At 37.2% G+C, this 24,893-nt stretch overlaps 1 protein-coding gene across 8 annotated transcripts in view; it reads right to left on the bottom strand.

Moving 5' to 3' along the window:
* Nucleotides 1-24,893, bottom strand: part of LOC129749644 (piezo-type mechanosensitive ion channel component-like) — a 104,101-nt gene extending 79,208 nt beyond the window's left edge. For 5 of the 8 annotated variants that reach the window (XM_055744673.1, XM_055744674.1, XM_055744675.1 and 2 more), the window contains exon 1: nt 24,451-24,893. The gene's annotated coding sequence lies outside the window, so the exon portion shown is untranslated. The remainder of the gene's footprint in view (nt 1-24,450) is intronic. The other 3 variants (XM_055744671.1, XM_055744678.1, XM_055744672.1) reach the window with 2 other exon arrangements.

The following is a 24,893-nucleotide window of genomic DNA, read 5'->3' as shown; positions in this document are numbered from 1 at the left end:
TGAGTTTTCTCAACAAGCCGTCTGCAACTAGGTTCCACAAAAGAGGTGATAATACACCTCCCTGTGGGCAACCACGTGTGCTAACTTTTGTGATTGAAGCCTGTCTTAAAGACGAATGAAGATTCCTGTTACTTAGCATTGCGCTAATCCAGTTAGTTATAACACTAGGCACTCCATGAAGTAGTGCCGCATCCATTAATGATGTAAACGAGACATTATTAAATGCTCCTTCTATGTCTAGAAATGCTCCTAGACATGATTCTTTCTGTGAAAAACTATTTTCAATATTATGTACTACGTTGTGCAGAAGAGTTAATGTTGATTTTCCTGTTTGGTATGCATGTTGTGTCGCATTAAGCGGATGTTGGACAAGGCATTCTTGCCTGATATGATGATCAATTAAACGTTCAAGTGCTTTTAATAGAAATGAACTTAGACTAATAGGACGAAAGCTTTTGGCTTCGTCGTATGATGATCGTCCCCCTTTAGGGATGAATTTCACGGCTATCTGCCGCCAAAGTTTAGGAATATATCCATGAGCAAAACTGTTTATCATTATTTTTCTTAATATGTGTTTGAAATGATCGAAACCTTTTTGAAGCAAAACTGGAAATAAACCGTCACTTCCAGGAGATTTGTATTGAGCAAAACCATCGATTGCCCATTTGATCGAATCTGTAGTAACTATTTTCCGAGCAAAATGCAAGGAATCTAGACTTCCAGAAAAGAACTCAGGCTCTATCGATGAATCTTGATCAACACATCCTGGAAAGTGAGTATTGAATAGACAACTTAATGTTTCTTCGTCGTTTGATGTATAATCACCACTAGGGGTTTTAAGGTATGAAACCTGATAATCTTTTGATTTGGCTAAGACTTTATTTAACCTACTTGCTTCGTGCAAGCTTGAAATGTTTGTGCAGTAGCTCTGCCAACTTGAGCGTTCGGCAGCTCTTGTTGCTTTCCGGTAAGCTCTGCGAGCCAACTTGAAAGCATCAAAACCTTCCGTGCGCCTTCGGTTCCAAGAGCGTCTGCAGTTTTTTCGTAATTTACTGAGATTTGAGTTCCACCATGGTGTACTGTTTTTGTTGAATTTCAACGTTCGTAAGGGACACGCTTCTTCATAGGAATTTAAAATAATTTCGGTGGTTTTGGCAACCACTTCATCCAACTCAGAAGGAGTAGTAATTTCAGGTGTATATCCATGAAATTTAGTAGCAAGATGCTCCAAATATAGGTCCCAATTAGTTGTTCTTGGGTTTCTGAATGTAATAGTTTCTAAAAACTCACCTGAGTGTTCAAAATAGATAAACCTGTGATCAGAAATCGATTCTTCGTTAGGCACATGCCAATTTGAAATTTCCTGAGAAATTGTTCTAGAACAAAGTGTGATGTCAATCACCTCTTCTCTGTCACACCTAACAAAAGTTGGTTTATTTCCTACAATTAGAATTTCCAAATCAGTGCTGCTTAAATATTCCATTAAATTTAAGCCTCTCAGATTGATATCTGAGCTACCCCATACAAAATGATGGGCATTGGCATCACAGCCAATTACAAGAGGTATATTTTGTGATTCACAGAATGAAATGACATTTTTTAAATCATCCGTAGGGGATGATTGTTCATATGGTGAGTATGCTGAACAGTAGACGTATTTTCTATCAGGCAGCGAAACCTGAACGACGCAAATATCTCTTGTTGTTAGATTGGGTATAAGTGTTGCATTTAAAGAATTGTTTATCAATATACATGCACGAGGCATTATTCGGGCATTAGTCATTCCAATTACACTGAACACAGTAAAGTTTGGTTTGAGCAAATTCCCTAAGTAAAAAGTTCCATTTCGGAAATAGGGTTCTTGGACCAAGGCGATTGATGCAGTTCCATTAAGGATTAAACGACATAAGTTCAGTGTAGCGGTTCTTTTGTGCTGCTTGATTAAAATTTGTATGAAATTGATTGAAATTTTCAGATTCACATAGAAAATGAATAAATTTATTGAAGGATTCAAAATAAATGTGTACCTTATTGGAGTTAGAGTATGCATAATTGCACTTACTGGCCCTACTATCAAAACAATTGAATGTTGAAAAACATTTTTAAAGATTTGGTTGACCTTTTTTATCTTTCTTCGATACAATCTAAAATTGTAGTTTTATTTGCTACAGTTATGCTATAAAAAGAAGTAGAAAAACAGTGGACAGATTTTCCGATATTTTTTTCATTCATAGCTTATACCATGATCGTTGTAGAGGGAGGGGGCTTGTCCAAAAATGCGAAATATTTTTTGTTAAACGTTCTAAATTCCTAATCAAATTTGATGCTCAACAAAAATGATTAAAGAGTAACAATCTCGACTCCAAAACACCGAAATCTCATCCCAGGTCCACAATTCTACAACAGTTTTTCAAAAAAAATTTCTCATTTGTTGATGGTAATTGAGTCCCGAATATTGAACACCAATAAAGTTAGACTCAGCTTGCCAGATTGTTCGGATTTCGACCGGATTTTTTCACTCTATTTGCTAAATCAAACAAAAATTTAAATTGAGACCTTCGAATTATGTATCTTGCGTCCAAAACAGACAAACTTTGTAACAATCAACATGAACGATTTCTTGGAAGCCATAAATATGATTCTTAATCGACTGATGTGTTTTGTTTTGATAAAGCAAAAATAGTTTTCGAATTGTTTTATTTTCTTGATGTAAGTAGATAATTTTGAAATTTGTCTGCATATTGGCCGCAATTTGAAGAAAATTTAGAAACATTATGCCCGGATTTCACAAGGTTTTAGGATAAAATAGCTTAAATTCGCCTAGCCTGGATACTTGAAGAAAAATATTTAGTCAGTATTCAGCTATTGTTCTTGATTTTCATTTGGATTATGATTGGTATAGAACCCTGCTTTAAATTTTGGTGTTGCATTTCAAACTAAAATATGATGAATTTTCCATATTCAAAACTCTTAATTATGGAATATGAAAAAAAAAAATTCGAAATTCCATTCATTTTTTAAGACTTGGATTTGAAATTTTTATCTTCAATTTATATGCAGAGTCGAAACATAAGAATGTTTCCTTTAAAATAAGATGATCTACAGGCAAGCTGAATTGCGTGAATGCATTAATTTTATCATTCTCACTACCTTTTGTTAAAAATTCATCTTTATTTATCACAAATTCATTCGATTTTTTGGTTTCACTGTTACAAATTATTCCCCATATATTTAAAATATTTTCGTTAAATTTCTGCTCATTTTTCAAGTTTCAATTCAACATAACATGATTTTTCTGATAAAAAGCACCTGATGGAGTTTTGAAAATCATTCATTCTGGATAAATGTAGAATAAATCCAGTTAGATAGATGTTAAGCATATGAAGTAAACTACAAATTTACATCACTTCAACTTATTTCTTCATCCGGATATGTAGGTTTACTTTTCCTAAGATTCGCAAACAAATTTTAAAAAGGTATAGAATGTAAGATTTCAATTTCACTGCACAATAACTGTGATCTAAGAAACGCTCGAGAATTTTTTCCACAACTTTTAATTATAACATACGAAATAAAATTAAAATATTCTGGACATGGAAATAGAGCACTTCAGAGCACTGAAATGTTGCGCAAAGCTAAAAAAACCCGATTTTTGATTTTCAGAGTTTTTGAACAAATTTCCGAGTTTTTCACGCATTTTTCCCATGGAATTCAAATCAAGATATTTCCTCGCGCCTGAGAAATAAATAAGTCATGATGAAATGAATGAAATATGAGCCGTTTCAATGACAGAATTTATAAAAATAAATGAATGAAAATAAGAATTCAATAAGTTCTAGTATGAAAAAAACGATCCACAATTTTTTCCCGGTTTTGATTACAAATTCCCAGTTTTTTCCCGATTTTCCCGGTCCCATTTTCAATTCCCGGTTTATTCCCCGTTTTCCCGGTTTGCTGGCCACCCTGAGTCAAAGGTTAAGGTAAAAATCTTAAATTTTAATCGAGATTACAAGAGTAAAAAAAAAACATTATTTGAACCGTAAACCTAGTTTCTTTTTTTTTTATTTATGAATATTGGATACATTTTCACCAAAGTTCAAAATGGTTGTGCTTGTCTTTAAAAAGAATTTGCTTGCTAATTTAAGTGAATTAAAAAAGTTTTAAAGCCTTCAAAATCCCTTTTTTAAATAACTTTTTTGTTTCGGTTAAAGAAATTTCTACATCTTTGTGTCAGTCACGACTTTTTTCAACGATACAGCTGGCGCACAGTCATAAAAAAACTTATCCGGAAGAACCGTGTTCGATGATTTCTTTTAGGCTCGAACTCACGGACATCGGCTCAAGAGGCAACTTACCAACTGAGCTATATCACAAGTCCCTATATATTTTAAAGCTTCATGAACAAAACATGTAACTTCTGTTGATTTAAATAACTGTTGATGTTAAATAACTTTAAACTGAATAATTAGTACATATACAATTTTTTACTTGTGTTTGCATTGTTCAAACAAAAATGTTAAAGGAAAAAAAAAAATTCGATAAAACCACCATGCCCCAAATGCAGTTTTCGGATGAAATATTTTTCAAAATACGAGGTTTAAGAAAAACCGTATTTAAAAGAAATCGGCCGAAGGGAACCAAGGTTATTGATGAAAAACTGTTTTTTCTTGTTCCTCCCGAATAAAATGTGTCAAAATGTATGAGATCATTTTTCAGGCTCGTTGAGCGAACAATTCCCGTGATCCGATCTGGCCCAAATTTGGCATGAGATCGTGTACTAGGCCTAGGATCAATTTAAGCCAGCAGCGCATAGATTTTTCAAAAGTCGGGTCATTTGGGGCATTCTAGTGTGCAAAATTTTTAAACTCCATTTCCCTTGCGTGGACGCCATTTGTAATACGAAATAGGTAGCGTGGAAAACAAAATGAACACATCTCTCTACGCACTTGTAGCAATAATAGGGGTTCCCAAGTTTCCAGTATGTTTTTTTTTAAATATTCGATTATGAGATTAATGCTACATTGAAGCAAAAATATCATCACTTCAAGATAAAGAAGTGGGCTTTGCCGCGAACATTAATTCTTCTATACGGACTTCCGATGTTCGCAACGCCACCTTAAAAGTTCGGCAACAAGATTCATGTATCTAGCCATGGTAACCAATGTGTGCCTTGGAAAAACAAATCTGATTTAAAAGTATATCTGTTGGAAGTGAATACTTCAGAGCCATCTACAATGCTTTAAATGGTAAAAATATATTTTGGTTGACCTTTTGGACGAGTTATTAGCCATATATTGCCATTCGGAAAAAAATGATTTGAATTTGAATTAAACCGAAACTCTGCTTTTCTAATTTTACTTTGTTCGAGAAGAAAATCATCTTTTGAATGCTCAATTGGGAATCTTTTTGTTCATAAAAAAAAGTATGTTGAAATTGATACCAACAGTGCGAATACGAACAACGGTTGCTTTGATAATTTTTTATGTTATTTGACGTTGAAGTTGTTGAATACTCAAACCATTGACCCCCATGGAGGGTGTACAAGCTATTTTAGTCGCCTGTTATGATACCCCTTCTCAGAAGGGAGCAGCACTGAGCGTATAGAAAGAATTTTCGATAAGTTACATGGGTCTGATTGAAGTTAATCACTATTTGGACGTTCCACCCTTATCTCGTATTTGGTCTTCAATGCGTGCTAACTTCTTTCTATTTTCTACAGTGATGAAATTATTTTGTTTTGCAAACAGGGGCAGTATAGCACATGGAGATCTCGACAAATTTGCTTAAGATTTGCTATTTGTTTGATCTTATTGCAGTGTATGAAGCAGTAACGACGCAAGTCTCAATTTTTTTTACAAAAAGGGATAGATCATGACGTTAAATAAAATTAGAAATTGTGGTGGCAGATTTGATCCTCGTAACTTCGTTCAGTACGTTGTGTATTAAAAGAAACATACCTTTTTGGTCACTGTGTAAATTGTTGACAGACAGACAAACACAAACTTTAAGGCTATGGAGATCAAGCAAATGATGAAACACGTTCATACCTTTTAAACCACTTGCACGAGGAAAATAAATTAGTTTCCATTTTAATTTTCCCCTAAAATTAAATAAAATTACGAATATGAAACAACCTACGAATCATATTCAACATATATGTAAATAAATATTCCACTAAAATACAAACGTTTCACTGGAAATCACCCTATGAATTTTCACTCCAGAACAACGCACTAATGACATACATTAGGCACCCATCAGTGCCACATTTCCACTGGTTTCCAGAGTGTTGGTTTCATCAAATTCACCTGTATAGGCACCGTACCGTACCGTACCTTCCGCTTTTACACTGAAATGGTTTTTTTTTTTTTTTCAATCATCCGGAATCTCCACCCTTGAATGGATTCAACCGGAGAAGACCCTGGCATTGGGCCGTTGCATATGTATTCTACTAGTTACTTATATGTACTGGCTGATTGAGCTGACTTCGCTATCACGTTACTCGATCTCCAGACACTTCGGCTGTCGAGGGAGGGAGGAGGCACATTGCATATTCCGGACATGGAAGAGACGAGCAAATGTGCCGCCGATATCTTAATTATACTTCCTCCCCCATCCATATGCTGCTGGCTGATGGTATTCCCCTATCCCAATGGGCAGACGGTCTCTCAATGATACTTATTGTAGGTGCCATACACGATACTAAGTATACTAGTGTATGAACATGGGCGTTGATGTAGGGAACGTAACTACACGTCATGCAATACGATATGCGAATGTGAAATTAACAAGAACTCGAAAACAAAGCGATCATTTGGTGCGGTCGTCTGGGGAAAAGTAGGTGAACTTTGGGATCCATTGGTAGGATTGGTTGGTATTTCTTCCTTCCAGACTTGATCGGTCTGGATGACCTCCAGGCGGTGCCATTCATTAGAAGGAGCGGTCAAACGGGCAACAAACCTCAAACGTCTGTCTAACTAGCACCTGCGATAATGATAATGTGTAGTTCGTATCTCTTGGAACTAGTTATGTTGGCGAAAAGAAAAGGATAAAATTCTTCCGATGGTGAATGAAGACTTAAAAGTGCCAAAAAGTGGTTTGGCATGTTGAGGAGAGGCCAAGCCAAAAGTGAGACTCGATTGATTAGGTTGGATGCAAATGACCTTTTGCCTATAAATTGAAACGATATTGAAGGCAAATAGTTGTAAACCTTGTCGTAGAGTATTTTGTATCAGTTGAACTCAATACACAAAATTTGCAACCAGTTTTATTTGAGTATATATTTTCGGTGCCAGCTTCTTTGATTTTCACTATAACAACATAAATTTGACATATGTACATTAGACTGGCCCAAATTTGTATGGGATGATTTTACAATATTTTTTTCAACGCGGCACCCCCTAGATTGGTGCATTTAAGTGAAAAAATGACTTTCTGAAAGTTTTAGGTCATTTGGTAGAAGCACGAGCTGGCGCAAAGGACTTGAAATTTGTATGGAAATTTTCGGCAAAATGTATGGAAAAATTGTGTTCTAAAATATGTTCCCAGAATGCTAGAAAGCTCAGAATTTAAAATCACACATTCAATTGCAAATAACTCATCACAGTCAACTCGTATCGCGTGACAATCTTTTGCAAACTTGTTTGTTATTGTTTAAACTGTAATTCCTGAAATTCTGAGCTTTCTAGCATACTGGGAACATATTTTAGAACACAAATAGTGAAAGTATGTTGATTTTTCATAAATTTTGCCGAAAATCTTCATACAAATTTCGAATCCTTTGCGCCAGCTCGTGCTTCTGCCAAATGACCTGAAACCTTCAGAAAGTCATTTTTTCACCTAAATGCACCAATCGAGGAGGTGCCGCGTGGAATATAAGGATTTTATTTTGTTATGGGCCAATCTAATGTACATACATACTACTTTTACACAAGTGTGAAAATTTTCGATGTTGATTTTTGAAATGTTTCAAATGTGCACAAATTAAGGTAAAATTTTCTGTTTTTTATTTCAGATTCTTCAGATCTTAATTTTAAATCCAAATTATGAACAAAATATGAGAATAAATAACTCAATATTTACGACTCATAAATCTTTGTTCAAAATTACTTTTTCTGGATTCAAAATTCTTAAATCGGTATTGCAGGGTGGCCAGCAAAGCGGGAAAACCGGGAAAAAAACTGGAATTTCAAATCAAAAATTTTTATGAATCATTTTATCCCTAAATAAACCTATTGAAACTTGAAGGTCATCTATATAATTTGCAGTACACATTTTTATTAAAAATATATTTCAAGTTTTTTTTAAACAAAATTTACAAAAACAAAAAAAAAATTTATCAAATACTATCAAAATTCGGAAAATTTTTTTTTCCTTGTAGGGGAGAGCCCACTGCGACCAGTAGTTGATCTCACCTGCACTATGGGTTGAAGTGACAGTTGATTGCTGACTAGGCATTTTATCCCAATCGGGTATGATATCAAAGATGTATGATATAACCTTCTTAGGGCTGATATTCAACCATATATCTTGTGCGCTTATTAACTTTGCCCCAAGAACACGCTCTCTCCTATTAAGGAGGGCGCAGCAGTTGCATAAGAGATGCTCTGCAGTTTCTTTTTCGAACCCGCAGAACCGACAGTCGTCGTTTTGAATAATGTTTATCCTTTTGAGATGCTGTTTTGTTGGACAGTGTCCTGTCAATAGACCAGTGTAAGTACTTAATTCGTGCTTACTTAAGTTCAACATGTTTTTGGATAGTCGTGCGCTTGGTTCAATGAATCTATTTGCCTGAGTTGCTCCCTCTGCTGTTCTCCAGTTGGAGACAATAGTGGTGCTTTCCCAGTTCTTGAGTTCCATATTCAAGGCACTCCTAGATACTCCGCAGAAAGGTTCAGGTCCAATTAACAGGCCCTGGGATCCTTCCCTAGCTAGCTGGTCTGCTTCTTCGTTCCCTATTATACCGCAGTGGCCTGGAACACAGAATAACAATACTCTGTTCCATGGCCAGGTTTCTTAGTGCAACGATACACTCCCATACTAGCTTGGAGTAACATGTGAAAGTCCTTAGTGCTCGAAGAGCGGCCTGACTATCAGAGAATATATAGATACTTGTGTACCTGTATCCTCTTTTCAAACAGGCTAAAGTGCATTCTAAAATTGCTTGAACTTCTGCTTGGAACACTGTTGGCCAGTTTACCATAGGAATTGAGATCCTGAGTCTAGGGCCGAACACCCCTGCCCCAGTTCTATTATCCATTTTTGACCCATCAGTAAAGAATTTTATTGATCCGGAAGGAACCGCAGGTCCACCTGACTCCCACACGTCCCTATCATTGATAGTTACATTGTATGGTATGTCTAGATTGAAAACGGGAACCCGTCATCGTTCTTTACAATAAGTGAGTTTATTTTAAATATCTTTAGGATTTTTAGGTGTCCTGTAAGATCCCCCTCATAGAGAGTTTTGTTTTTGGAGAGTCTCAAGGCACTACGTTCTGCCTCTAACTCAATAAATTGATGTAGTGGCAGGATATTTAGTAGTGCATTCAGAGCCTCGTTTGATGTGCTTCGCATAGCGCCAGTTATAGCTAGGGTTGCTATTCTTTGAAGCTTCGCTAGTTTCTTCCGGGCCGTAGCTTGCACACTTTTGGTCCACCATACTAAAGAAGCATGCGATTTTAGGCCTTAGTCCCCATTTTTTCCCTACTCCTTTGAGGCAAACCCATAGAGCTATTCAAGCCTTGGCTATTACATGCTCTATCTGCGGATTCCATGATAGCTTTGAATCTAGTATGATGCCTAAATATTTCACTTGTGATTCGAAGTTTAGCACTTCCCCGTCTAATGTTAGTGGTTTTAGTGCAGTTTTTCGTCTCGAAGTGAATGCTATCACAGTAGTTTTGGAAGGGTTAATGTTCAGTACCTCTTCCTTGCACCAGAATAGTGCGTAGTTAAGTGCAGATTGCATTCTGTTTGACAACATATTCTGCATTTGGGAAATTGCCTACAATTGGAACATCATCGTTTCAATTTAATAAAATAAGTGTTGACAAAATTATGAAAAAACAGAGTTATGCATCAGATTTATATTGTGATATGCAGAATCGATGGCCAATATGTTCTGAACTCAAAATTGATGATTTTGCCACCTCATCCCACTGATCCTAAGGGCCTCAATTATTTTTTTACTCCTTTGCATTTGAAACGGCTTAAACCTTAATTTCTACAGAAATCTCAACAAACATCATCCTTAACTGAATAATCTTTGAATTCGAGGTTTTAATTACTAAAAATATCATGTCCTCTCTCACTTTTACGCTTCAAAACTGGGATGATTATGAAATCCCGATCGAAAAAAACGGGAATTTGTAAATGGAAACTCACTGGTCACCCTGAAACTGTGAGCTTCTAATTCACTCTAAAGATTTCATCGTTCCCAATACTGAACTCACAATTATGAATGCGGAATTATAAATCCCCAATTTCCCACTATGTTTTGAATACAAACGCCTGAATCAAAAAATAGAATGAGTTCACTATTGAAAATTCGTATTCAAAAATTGTTTATTCATATTCATATTCATGATACTTAATCCGAAACTGTAAAATTTGAATTTCAATTCTGACTTTTGAATTTAGGAATGTGAATATTGAATTCTTATTGTGGATTCAGAATTCACAAAACGAAAAGTAAAGTGTGAGGTTTCATTCAGAATTCAGATTTCAGAATTCACAACTCCAAAATCAGTATTCGATATTCCGAATTAAAAAAATTTCAATTTAGATTTCGGTATAAGTCATTCTGAGTTTTCAGTTATTAATTTATTCATTTACCATTCCGATGCTGAACTCTAAGAAAAAATGTAAATTTTGATTGCAGAGTTGTGAAGGCATAAAATAATTTTGGAAGTTTGAATGATAAACTATTAAAAATGAATTTTAATTATGTTTTTAAATTGTTGTTCTGAATCCTGGGGCGGGATTATGGAACTCGAAACAATCGAGTTTCGTTCGATTCGACCGATTTTGGCATTACCGATCTTGAACGAGCTCGATTCGAATGGAACGTTTCGAGATGATCTACTATCCGGTTTACTCGAAATCTAGTATGTTAAAATTTAGAACTCGAACGAGAAACGTAATACCGATTCTAATTCGATTCGAGTTACAACTCGAAACGAGTATCTCGAATCGAATAGGATTCATAATTCCACCCCTGATTTTAAGTTAAGATAATGAGTCTTTGCAAAAATTAGGGGTAAAATAACAATAATCACACTAATGTAAAATGAGAATTTCCATTTCAAATAATATTACTAAAACAAAAAAAGTCGCTAAAAGTATTATGCAATATGATAATTTTATAGAAAAAATGTCTTAACTTAACAATTACTGACTCAGTGAAACAATATTTTTATTCAAATAACACAACCAAGGGTTCAAAATTCAAATAATTTGAATTTATTAAGAGTAATTTTGAAACCACATTATGCATTAAAAGATTAAATTATTTCTGTACTAGGGCTCTGTAACTTTGAAAAGCTGTAAAAACGTTTAAAATAATGAAGATAGTGACTTAGCTATGAATCACGTGAAAATATTCTTGCGTATCAGCACAAACCACCCTACGTAGCCATGCGTTGATTCCCTCAGTTTGCCATGGATTTTGTTCGATTTAAGTTCTCCCTGTTGGTTGTGAGGTGCGTGAAGCTGTTGACTCGCTTGTTACAAAACGTTAAAAAATTTGATAGAATTCCGACACCTTTTTTAGTACATTCAGAAAACGTTGCTACAAGTTTTTGGGAGAACCTCATAAAAAGCATATTCATCGATTGTAGAGGTTGAAATCTATCATTGAGTATATAAAAAAGGAGCAGTTTTGATGAAATTTTTTGAGAAATCACGATGACAAAATGAGATGAGCGCATCATGACAGCCGGGCACAAAAACTACGCATTTTGTTTTGTTTTAATTCTTATATTGCGAATTACAGTAATATTTGGGCTACTATGTGTACTCAGTGAAAATGATGATCATGTTATGAAAATGAAACTTTAATTTTAAATTCGAAAATCGGTTCAATAAGGAATGAGACATAGCGCTGCAAAGCAAAAATATCAACCTCTTTTAGAAATTAAAAAAATCCAGTATTTCCAGGGTAGCGGCCAAAACTCTCATGTGACCCTCAAAATTTAACAGATGTTTGAAAAGAATTATTTTTTACAATTTCAAAACTTAAAAAATAACTTCAATACACCGAAGTACTCAGCAGATATGAAGATTTTAAAATTATGTCTTTTCTCGGAGGTTTTCTGTTCAAAGTTTTCTATAGATTTCTATATGCTAAGTTAAGGTTGCCAGTTTGCCCGGTTTTATCCGAGTTTGCTCGGATATTTGGTACAAAATTTGGGAACAGTCCGGCCCGGCCCTGTTGCCCGGATATCATTGAAAAATGCCCGGATTTTGCCCGGAATTTTTCATTTTATTTGGCAAATAAAACAAAAAAGAAATGATTGTGTTATACTTTTTTTTATTTAGCCACCGAAACATTATTTTTTTAAAAGATTTTGCAAAAAACATCACGAAAGGATTTTTTGAAGCCTAAAATACGATTCAAAATCTGTTCATGAAATTTGATGAAAAAAAATATTTTTCTAATTTTTTTTATCTTGATTTTTTTTGAGTAATTTCTGAGTTTTGACAAAATTTGCCCGGATATTGCCCGGATTTTTGGTCGTCAATTTAGAAATGAAACGCCCAAATTTTGTCAGTTTTTTTTTTAAGAAAATTGCCCGGATACGTGCTGAAAAAATTCTGGCAAATCAAATCTGGCTAAGTCAAATTGATTTAAATTTTATAAATTAAAAATGACCTAAACAACGAATCCGAAATCATAAATATTGGTCAAGATATGTAACCAGGGGAACGAAATCAAACTACTAGTCAAAAGGATCGAAAAATAATTTGTCTAAAATTTTGCAAACCGGCTTGGGAAGGTTAATTTAGTACGCCAGTATTATGTGACGACCGTACTAGAATGTTCCCAAACTAGAGAGAGTTTAAAAGAAGTTCCCGAAATTCGGGTTAGCATTCTGCTAAATATAAGCTCACATAACATACCATTGTATAAAGAAAACACGAACAAACAAACTCTCGGCTAGAATGCTTCTACAAATCAAATAAACGCTTCTTAGTATCACGGCAAGCAAACACACTGGATGGAAGCTAACAAGGAGGGACACATCGGGAAATCGATAGTCCTCACGCATTCTCCACTTGCGGCGGCTATTTGGCAGGCAATTGTCCTTCCTCATTAATTTGTAATGAAATGGGGCTAAGCGACTTGACCTATCGTGGGAAGGAACAAACCTTTAGCACTATCCGGAAGGTCAGCGTTTAGAAAATCGAACGGAAGATTGGCGGAACCATTTTAGTTAAGACAGGAAATATTTAGCTACTTAGTCTTTTTCCAAGAATAGTATGTCTTACGTATAAGTGGGATTTTGTAAGGAGCAAATGACCTATCAAATAAAAAAAACTTTCTTTGTGCTATTTTTATATAAATAGGTACCTGGGTAGAATAGTTCTCCCATGAGTTTCATTAAAACGCATGATTAACATATAAAGCCTTAAAGGGAGAAACGGCACATTTCAAACATGCATTTTTATTGGCACTTTTGTTTTACTGTCATCATAATCATCGCCAATGATCCGATTCCCGCCAGGCGTCAACTTTGTAGCACATGTTGATTATCATCGGTTCATGTCTTTAGTATACCACATTCACCCAAAACGTACCCACAATAATCCATGGATGTGATGATGTCATACGTATTCTAACTAAAATAAATACGAAACACGCAACGACGAAGCCGTCGAGAGGTTCGCCGAGAATTGCCGGAATAAATAGATGGATGAAATCGAAATAAAATATGCGAACGATAGTTCGGGTTTTAAACATGGGAAACGTACGACGACGCCCATCGGGAAAAGTCAATGTACGCCCCTCCTGGTATTTGGGGAATCTCAGTTTAGCTGAGTGAGAAAGATAGCTTGGGGATTCAATCGCGTGGCGCATTTTGGTTTCATATAAAATCTGACTGACTGTCCAAAAAGTATTGCAACAAACGTATTGTAAGAACAGATTCTAGAGTAAAAATAATCCTGTTAGACAGAGAAATTTCGAAATGAGAAACCATCGCCATCGAGCTAATCTGGTTTTAATCTTTACCTACCGCAACAAAGTGTATTCGGCACAGTTTTTTTTCCTGTTAGGTAAGCCGGCGCATTCTTGTTTAGTTTTTATTTGATTCTACCACTTGAGTATACCAACGTAGAGGCGAATTATCATTATCAACAACGTTAGGAACTAATTTTCGAATTGTTCCATCAAGCCACCATCGTTATCAGCTAGAATTTTATACCATTTTGAATATTACATAATCCTCAGACTTACATAAATGAAAATGAAATAGAATCGTTTCGTACAGAAGGAATTCGGTTTAACTCAAACACTTGAATTATCAGCAAATCCTCGTTTGAAAGGTTTCTAAGACAACAACGCAAGTCAATGTTATAAGGTGAAAAAGAAAAATTAACAATCAGACAGAATTTAATCGTTTGTTGATCAATATTTGACGGAATGGCAAGCGTTTCAAGTTAAGTAACTCTGTCGGGTGAAATGTTTGTCATAATTGAGGTTTTGAGCGAAGCCATCTTCGAAAGAAGTCGGCCGGTGTTGAAAACAGTTGTTTGTGCTTCTTCCGAACAAAATGTCTGAAATTTCCGTACAAAATTGAGGCTCGGACTCAAACCACAGAGAACAAACACCGTCAATTTTGGTTGCCCAATGATCAATTTAGGCTTGAGGTACGTAAGAATTATCGATCTATCAAATCCACAGCCTAATAAAATTTCAATTTTAGAAAATAAACTATTGGAGAAAATACAACAGAAAAACCTTACCCGGGAAGTTTCAGCTAACCACATGTTATAAAGAGGCTCCAATATATGATGACAACGGATGACAACGCTCACGAAACTGGTGGCTTGGACTGTCAGCCATACAAAAAGGCAAAGGCAAGCCAGTAAAATTGGATGTAATCCAGCTAAACCTCAACCATAGCGAGGTCGGTAGCAAACGGTAGGCGAAAGGAAGTGTGATGTGCGCTTTTATCAGAACCATAGAGAATTCCGTCTGGAAACGGTAATTGGACAGCGGACAGGTCTAGCTTAGCTGCTATCTACGCCACGAGACGTTTTTCTATCAAGGAGATAGTGGTAGATTCTCCTCGAGACGGATTCGTGATTGCTAAAATTAACGGCATCTTTTTCTGCAGCTGTTACGCTTCACCAAGATGGACGATCGGGGAGTTCAACACAATGTTGGATGAACTCACTCACGAACTGACAGGAAGGGCCCCTGTAGTGATAGGAGGAGACTTCAACGCTTGGGCGGTTAACTGGGGTAGTAGGTGCAACAACCCTAGGGGCCGCAGTTTACTGGAGTCCTTCGCGAGACTGGAGGTTGAACTGTGCTAAACTGGATCTAAGCAGCACCTGTCGCAAGCATGGAATTCTAGACAGAACATCAGTGATAGTGTGTGACGATTATACGCACAGCGATCACCAGGCGATACGTTACAGCGTAGGAGACCGAAATCCGGTGGCAGTAAGGCAACTGCCAGCCCATGAGCGAAGATGGAAGACCAAAGTTTTCGATAAGGAAGTGTGCACCGAAGCTATTAACATGCAGGAAGCATCGCAGGTCCATAATGCTGAGCAGCTGACAAAAATGATGGTAGCGGTGTGCGACATGACCATGCCCAGAAGGAATACACCGAATTGGTGGCGTACTAGCTGTCTTAAAGCCAGACGACGAGCTCAACGGGCGAGAAACGAAGCCGATAGAGAAACGAGAGGTGCCGTTTACCGAGCAGCCAGGGTGGCACTTAACCCAAGTAACACAGATCAAGCTAACTAGCATTTCGATGTTTTATTATGGTTTTATTATGACTTTTTTTGTGCAGCTTGTGTCGTTTTATGATGGTTTTATTATGGTTATGCAAAATGCTTATATTCTTGAATCGATCATCTGTTTTTAGATAGTTTTGAAAACGCTCATAAATCTTCCATTAAACATACTGTTTTAGTTATTTAGAAAGAGTTAGGAATGCTATGTTTAAACTATAATAAAACACAAACTTAGAAGTTTGCTCCAAGCTTTCTTTTGCATGTTCTATAATAGCACTCAGTGCCTGATTATTAAACCGCCATAAAACTTAGTGACAGTTCTCGATCAAGATGTCAAATTAGGACACGCTCAGATTAGATAGCACATATTTGAATTGGAATTCCCATTTTTACACATTTTTGATAAGTTCTGTGTGTTGATTTTGAGTTAAAATAATAAAAAATTATAAAAATCTATGAAAACTTCGAATTACCGGAAGTGGAATGAATAACTCTACAATATGAGCATTGAGTGCAAGAGTTCAAATAGGAGGAACAAAATTTGTTGCTTGACGCCATCATTAATACAAGATGCTTCCGCTTTTATGTTCAAAGTTGTAAATAACTGAAAATATCATGAAACCTTACTAAAATTGTTATTAGGTGAAAGTAATAAACGAGTATAAGTCGAATTTCGTTGTCCGTCGCCATCTTAAATTCCAAGATGGCGGCTACAACTCAACTTGAAAATACTGTAAATGACTGAAAATCGCCTCAAACCCTTACAATATGGGTATTAGTTGAAAGAAATGAACCAGTAAAAGTCGAAGTTCGTTATTTGACGCCATCCGAATCCAAGATGGTGGTTTCCACTGAACTTTAAAATGTTGTATATGACTTATAATCGTATGAAACCTCAACAATATTGGTGTTGGGTAAAAGGGCTAAACGAGTAGTAGTCGATTTTCTCTTTCCGCTTTACTCTGAAATGCTGTAAGTGACCCAAAATCGCACAAAGCAACCACAATACAGACCCCGAGCGTTTTTGGCAACATTCGATTTTGGAAACATCCGATTTTTGCACATGTCCCTAAATCAAACAAATAACAGAAACAACATAACCTTATAGTTTTCGCTTTAATAGGACCAATACAATTTAGACATAGTAGCATGATAGACATAATACAATGACATAAATAGCAAATGGCAAAAAACAAAAACTATCGACAAAACACGAAAAGTGCTAAATGCATCAAAAACATGATAAAAAATGTAGTACAAAGTAAAAACAAAGTTGGGGAAAAAATCGTTCGATTTGAACAACAAAAACAATCAGGGTCTGGTTCTTCTAGTTTATCCCTTTCAACGAATACCAATATTGTAAAGCTTTCGTGCGGTTTTTAGTCATTTTCAGAATTTTAAAGCTCAGTGGAAGCCGCCATCTTGGATTTCAAGATGTCGTTTGATAGAAAACTTCGTCTTCTACTCGTTTGGTCCTTTCACACAATGCCTGTATTGTGGGAGTTTCATGCGATTTTCAGTGTTTAACACCATTTTAAAGTTCAGTGAAAGCCGCCATTTTGGATTTTGAGATGCACCTGATAGCAAAATTTGACTTCTTCTAGGTTAGCCCTTTTAGCCAATACCCATATTGTGGGTGTTTCATGCGGTTTTTTAGTTATTTACAGCATTTTAAGGTTCAGCGAAAGTCGCCATCTTGGATTTTAAGAGGATCTGATAGAGAAATTCCACTTAAACTGATTTAGCCATTTTACCCAATGACCATATTGTGGGAATTTCTAGTGACTTTCAATGATTTCAATCATTTTATAGTTCAGTGGAAGCCGCAATCTTGGATTTCAAGATGACGCCTAATTGCGAAATTTGTATTCTACTCTTTGATCCTTTTCAACTTATACCCATATTGTGGAAGTTTCATGTGATTTTCAGTGATTAACAGCATTTTAAAGTTCAGTGGAAGCTGCCATCTTGGATTTCAAGTTGACGTCCGATAGCGAAATTCGACTTCTTGTAGTTTAGCCCTTTCACCAAATACCAATATTGTGGGCCTTTCATGCGATTCTCAGTGACTAACAGCATTTCAAAGTTCAGCGGAAGACGCCATCTTGGATTTCAAGAAAAGAAAAAAATCGGCTTCTTCTAGTTTAGCCCTTTCAACCAATACCCATATAGTGGTTGTTTAATGCGACTTTTTGTCATTTACAGCATTAAAAGTTCAGCGGATGCCGCCATCTTGGATTTCAAGATGGCGTCTGATAGCGAAATTCGACTTCTAATCGTTTAGCCCTTTCACCCAATACCAATATTGATAGGGTTTCATGCGATTTTAGGTCATTTACAACATTTGAAAGATCAGCGAAAGCCGCCATCTTGGATTTCAAGATGGCGTCAGACAACAAAATTTGACTTCAACTCATGATTTATTCCACGGGTGATTAACAACCAATCCGTTTTTATTTCAATCCGTTTTCATTTACTGTACTAAGGATTAACAACTCAGAAATTAGGAACTCATCCTAAGCGTGTAATTGATTGGCTTGCGAGAGAAACGTCAAATCGTAGCTTTTTTTGGGGTCATCATTAAACCATAATAAAACTATGAATTGACTCACGCCATGTTGGTTGCAAACTCGAAGGGCACAAAATGACGCCATGTTGATGGATTCACAATGCAAGCATTGGAAAATATTTTTTCAGGCCTATTATCCATATCTCAATAATGCAATCATCATTCATCAACCATTATGGTTGCTGGAAAAAAAAACAAAACTCCGAGAACTCACAGAATCGAAAAAAACAAAAATTCCAAAGCATTTTTTATAATAGCTTTTTAAAAGCTTTGGTGACCAATATTGATGACCAACAATAATATGTCATGATGACGTTTCTAGGGTAGGGCCAAATAGCCTAATTTTCGCTTTATTAGAGTCCAGGTGATGTTATAGAATGCGCTTTAGCTTTTTATGAAAAATAATGCTATAGTCCAAACGAAATTTTGCTGACCATAATAAAGCTAAAATTGTTACTTGGGAAGCGCACTATTAAAGCAAGCAAAGAGAACTGCTACAGAGCGTTATGCCAGAGCGTAGATGATAACCCATTGGGCCAAGCCTATAGAGTTGCACTAGCGAGATTCGGGGGCCCAAGGTCGCCGATCGAAAAGTGTCCGGGAAAACTGAGAGACATCGTTGCACATCTTTTCCCGCAGCATGGCCCGACGCAGTGGCCACTTACCCCGTACGACGCGGGTGCCCACGACATCGAGCCAGTAACGAACGAGGAACCTGTAGCTTTCGCTAAGAAACTTGCGGTGAATAAGGCCCCTGGTCCGGACGGAATCCCAAATGTAGTGCTGAAGGTGGCGGTACAAACCATTCCGGATACTTTCAGAATGGTGCTACAAAAGTGTCTCGCTGAGAAACCTGGGAAACCTCCGGGGCATCCATCATCATACAGACCCATTTGTCTGCTGGACACCCTTGGTAAGCTACTGGAGAGGATAATATTTAACAGACTAATTATCAACACGGAAGGCGAAAGTGGACTGTCGGACCGACAGTTTGGTTTTCGGAAAGGGAGATCTACGGTGGACGCCATCCGAATGGTGACAGAGTACGCGAAGCGCGCATATAAAAAGAAGCGGGCAGGTTTTCGTCACTGCGCCATTGTGACAATCAACGTTAAGAATGCCTTCAACAATGCCAGCAGGATGCGTGTTCCCAATACCATCTGCAGGATAATAGGAAGCGTCTTCGAAAATCGAGTTTTGACGTACGAAACCGAAACTGGGTTACGATCTACTGCCTTAACAGGGGGTTTGGACACACAGGGTTCCACAGGGTTCCATACTCGGACCTGTGCTTTGGAAAACCATGTATAATGAGGTGTTAACGCTGAAACTATCAGCAGGCGTGCAGATAGTCGGATTTGCTGACGATATCGTGCTCATGATCACTGGCGAAACAATTGAGGAGGTAGAAGACCTTGCAACGGTGTCCGTAGAAAGGGTTGGCATCTGGATGAAGGCAGTTAAGCTTCAGATAGCTCACCATAAAACTGAAGTTCTGCTCATGACCAACAAAAGAGTTGTGCCGCACATGGAGATTACTTTTGAAGGGCACACGACGTCTTCGAAACAGCAGCTGAAATACCTTGGAGTAATAGTCGAGAGTTGCTTAAGTTTTGGTGCGCATGTCAAATACTGTTATGAAAGTGCATCGAAAGTCATAGATTCATTGGCCTGGATTATGCCAAACTGCCATGGTTCAAAGAGTAGCAAGAGACTTCTCCTTGCGAGCGTAGCACTGTCGAAACTACGAAACGGGGCAGTGGTCTGGTGCTCCGCGATAGAGGTAAAGCGCAACAGATTCAATTTACGAAGCACACATCGGCTGATAGCCAGGCGAGTTCCTGTGCATACAGGAACATATCATCGCGGGCATGATTCCCATCGACATAACTCTGGCGGAGGAAATGAAGTGTTACAAAGCAAGAGCTGTTAGAGGAGTGCGTAAAATTCAACGAGCAGCGTCAATGCTAAAGTGGCAGGAGCATCGAACAACGCAAGATGGACGCATAGGTTAATCCCGCGACTTCCAGACTGGGTAAATAGGAAGTATGGAGAGGTCAACTTCTACCTGACGCAGTTCTTTTCGGGTCATTGGTGCTTTAAGCAACACCTTCATCGGTTTAAGCTTATCAGCTCGACTTATTGCCCGGAATGCGTAGAACGGGAATCGGCAGAACATGCTATCTTTGTCTGCCCCAGGTTCATTTCAAGGCGTCAACAACTTCAAAATTTGAACGCTGAAAATATTGTGAGTGAAATGTGTCGCGACCAACAGCCGTGGCGTGCTATAGTCGACGAAATCTCGCAAATCATGCGCGATCTGATAAGAATCAGGAAAGATGATGAACGGAGAGAGCGAGATAGTCTACCAAATTGAACAAGCTAACGGAAGGTCTTGGGCCAAAAGCAACGTGATCTTAGGGCGCAGTGTAACCCTAATCTGGACTCATACGTGTGGTGGGACTTAAAAGGTCTCACGTAGTAAGCTACGATCTTTCCTGCAGCAAAAAGAAGCGGAGATATAATTCGGAGTGGTCGTGACGGGATTCTAGTATTCTAGTTTCATAGTTTCTCAATCGGCCATGCCTTGGTGGTTAGAAATCCTGCGGGAGTGGATGCTGTGACGGACGTGAGTTACTATGTAAGCGTTACCTAACCGGCACACGTCTCGGGGTCTTCCGTACCAGTCTGAAGTTGCCGATAGAGGAAAAGGAGAAGGAGGAAAAAGGAGAAAGAAGATAAAGGAGAAAGACCAAAATTGAGAAAGAGGAAAAGGGTGAGATGTATAAGTGCATGAGCACAGCCTACCCCCTGTTGTAGTATCATAGGGTGAAACCAGGGGGCACATCTTGCACACGAAGCCCAAGATGGGTTTAGTGGGACGAACCCACTCACGGCAGCAAACACCCGGCTGTTATGGTTTGAATTCAAATTTCCATCTTGTAAAAAAAAAACTACCGGGTTAGGTGCAAACGCATCTTAAAGCCAAGTAAACTTCAGCCATTTCAAAAATTCATCTCCAAAATGGGGTAGGGATATCCAAAGTGTTGTATCTGAAACGGATATTTGAAATTCTGTAATGCTTTGGTAAATGAAGGTCTTTTGCTTACAACAACAGTCAGAAAAAATGGAGTCCGTCTAAGTAATTAATATTGTAGGAAAATAGCAAATATATCAATACAAGTGGATAAAACATAACGAACATGTATTAAAATCATTGAAATACTGATACCCTAACGCATCTGTGAATTAATTTGGAAAAAGCATTGCGTTTGCAATTGAGCCCATAAACGGGGCAAGTGTAAACTTAGAATATTTTCACGAAAGTACTGTTGCTTTTTACCAACATTATTCAATTTTTCACTTTCAACGGGAATTCTTTGGGAATAATTTTAGGATTCAACGAACGACAATTTGTAATGTTTGAAGACATACATGTTTTTCTAGAGCATGTAAAAAATGAACTATGATAAAATTCGTTAGCACTTGCCCCGGTGTGCCTGATTGGTTTTAGTCAGAAGTGTCAAATTGACACTTCAGTGACTGTAACGGGTAAAAATTTCAGGGACGGATGGGCGTTAAGGTAACCATAAAATGTATCTATATGGTCGATTTTTGAAATTTTATATTACCCATTTTGCTGACATCCTAATGTACACAAGCCGATTATACATAAATATTGTGTCTTGTGCAATTCATCGAAATTATTGAACTTGCCCATCTTAAGTTCAACTGTAAGTTAACTAGGACTGTCTAAGAAGGCCAGAAAAGGCTTCATACCTAATTTCAGCTCATTTGGTCAACTTGAAGGGATTCCTTCCTTTTTTGGTTTTGACTGTTATTCACATGCACCACATGAATCTTAGAACCTCTGATTGTGGCACACACAAAATGACTTATTAATTTTTTAACTAATCGTTGAATTGGCGTTCACCCAAAGAGATTAATAGCTGTTATTTCAGATTTGTTTAACCTCAACCCTTTTCAGTTAAACAATAAATAGAAAGAACATCCTATCATTCACAACAAATCAAAACAGTATCTAGCTACACTTTTTCGTAAAAGCATTTGAACTCTGGAGAAAACAGTACAAGAAATTCCATTCACTACTTCCCGGAAATTAAAATGCAAAACACTGAAAGAATGCTGCGGGCGCCTAGCAATGAATCATTGATGGTAACGATACTCTGCAACAGTTACCAAAATGTACAACAACACTGCACAAATCTGGCGGGCAAAAACAATAATGCTGGTGATGTCATCTGGGTAGGTATCAAAGCTACAAAAACGGCAAACAGGGGCCGCGAAGATTATCACCAGCGGTTTTTTCGCACTGCAATGTCGAACGAATGCCACATAAAATTCCACGAGAGCAGCAAAAACCTTTTCCCGAATGCCCGGACAGCGTCTATCAGCATGCTGTCGTCAGATGAGCAGTCGATGGGAATTTTGCTGTTAAAATTAATGGAGTATTATATTATAAGAGAACCAAAAATAATGTACCTAACAAATGATATTCTTGTTGACAGATTGTTATCTGATCGGTGTCCTCTAAAAATGCTGCAATCACACTTCAAAATAAATGTTAGTTTAAGTAGTTTGTGTGCTCATTCCCTCCAGACAGCAGCAAACAAGAAAGGCATTTCGATTCACCGTTTCAGCAGAAATGTCAACCAGTAGAGTCAACAAATCCAGAAATCACTAATCGATTAGCGCATAGCAGTGGAAGAATTTTTTCCGGTCAAGCGTGACTTTAAACAACAACGTTTGTTGAGTTAAGTACCTACCAGGAGCAGGTGATAACTGCAGCTTAGAATGGAATAGTGAAACTGTATTTTCTTTTAATTCTTGAAACAGCCTTTTAAGGGCGACTTTACAGTTTGAGAATATACTTAACAACTATTGTTATAGCAGTTTTCTACATTTTTTTATAATTTATTTGTTATTTGTTTACGATTTAGTAGTTTTAAAATTTATTTTGTAATTTAAGAAATAAACTTATATTGGAAGACAATATTCAGCACCATTCGAGCATAAAGTATAAATTCCAACTTTTCAAGTCAATAAATCACTGTGAATAATGCTCATATGCACAGCTTCTAAAATCGAAACGGTATTCTCGTGGAAAAGTTTACACGATCATTCGAATGTTCTACCGGTTTACGATTGATAAGCAACGATTCAACATTTTACTCGCGTTTCCGATTTCCAAACTAGGTAATTCGTCATGCCTTAGTAGATAGTATTTATATAGGCGGACTGTCAGATTCATCGCCGAGAGATGAATCACTAAACGAATTCCGTAGGGCTGTTTCAGCTGTTTGGATTTCAAATGGCCATCAAAGCTCGTTAATTAGTTTAAAGCCACCCTAGGATATAGTTCTTGGAAAAGGAACTATATATATAAAGGAATTGAAAAGTTCCGTTTGCCCCACGGGCGGAAATCGACTAGACATCGGATTTGGAAAATAAACCATTCAAGGCAGCGTGATCTCCAGTGTTTGCTCTCATTTTCGCTGCAGGCGTATTGTTTTTAGGAAGCAAAATTGGTACGAAAATAAATTAATTCGCTTTCCACATGTAGGTACACTACGCATGTTTGCAAGCAAAACGAGACTCCAGCCAGAGCACGTGTGTGTAAAGAAGATTTATGGTTGGTGTAAATTTTCGAAACTCTGCTATCGGTCTTACTCCGAGCGGCTGTCTATCGATTTGTGTGGGTTCGATGAATGGAATCATTACAAATTGGCAATGTTCGAGGAACGAGAATTTTTTGTTCCCCCTCAACGAAAAACGTTCTAAATATTTATTCAAAACGAGCTTCTCACTCATCATTGAGTTTTAGTTTTTTCCCCAGAATTTCAAGAGACTCAAAATAAGCATTAAAAAGCGATAGTTACACTCACCAGATTGCACGAGGGTTAAACGAGTAAAAATTAACGGCTAAGGTTAATCCATTTGGCTGATTCGATTCTGCTGGCCGGTAACTGTTATTCGGTCGGTTAGATGATTCAAACGCATCACCAACGAAAAAAACAATACTTCTTCCTACTAGGTACTACTACTACAAGCTGATAACACCTATCAAAGGTATGTATAAGACACTTTCGATTCCAAATGCTAAGACACTTTACGTTACTGCAGCATTCAATTAACACTACTGATTGACCCAATTTTAAAAACTATCGTATTGCTAATAATTCACAAGCACTTATTCGAGATTTTGCGCGCACCGTCACTGAAAGATTTATTTTTTGTATTCTCAAGTATCGTTCACACAGTAATCCAACAACAGATTCTGACTCATATTTGTCGATTTGATATCTGAAAATAAAAACGGTGAACTATG

The sequence above is a fragment of the Uranotaenia lowii genome, chromosome 2, assembly GCF_029784155.1.
Source record: "Uranotaenia lowii strain MFRU-FL chromosome 2, ASM2978415v1, whole genome shotgun sequence".
Classification (NCBI taxonomy): domain Eukaryota; kingdom Metazoa; phylum Arthropoda; class Insecta; order Diptera; family Culicidae; genus Uranotaenia; species Uranotaenia lowii.
The sequence above is the reverse complement of the archived record's forward strand: the minus strand, read 5'-3'. Positions and strand labels throughout refer to the sequence as shown.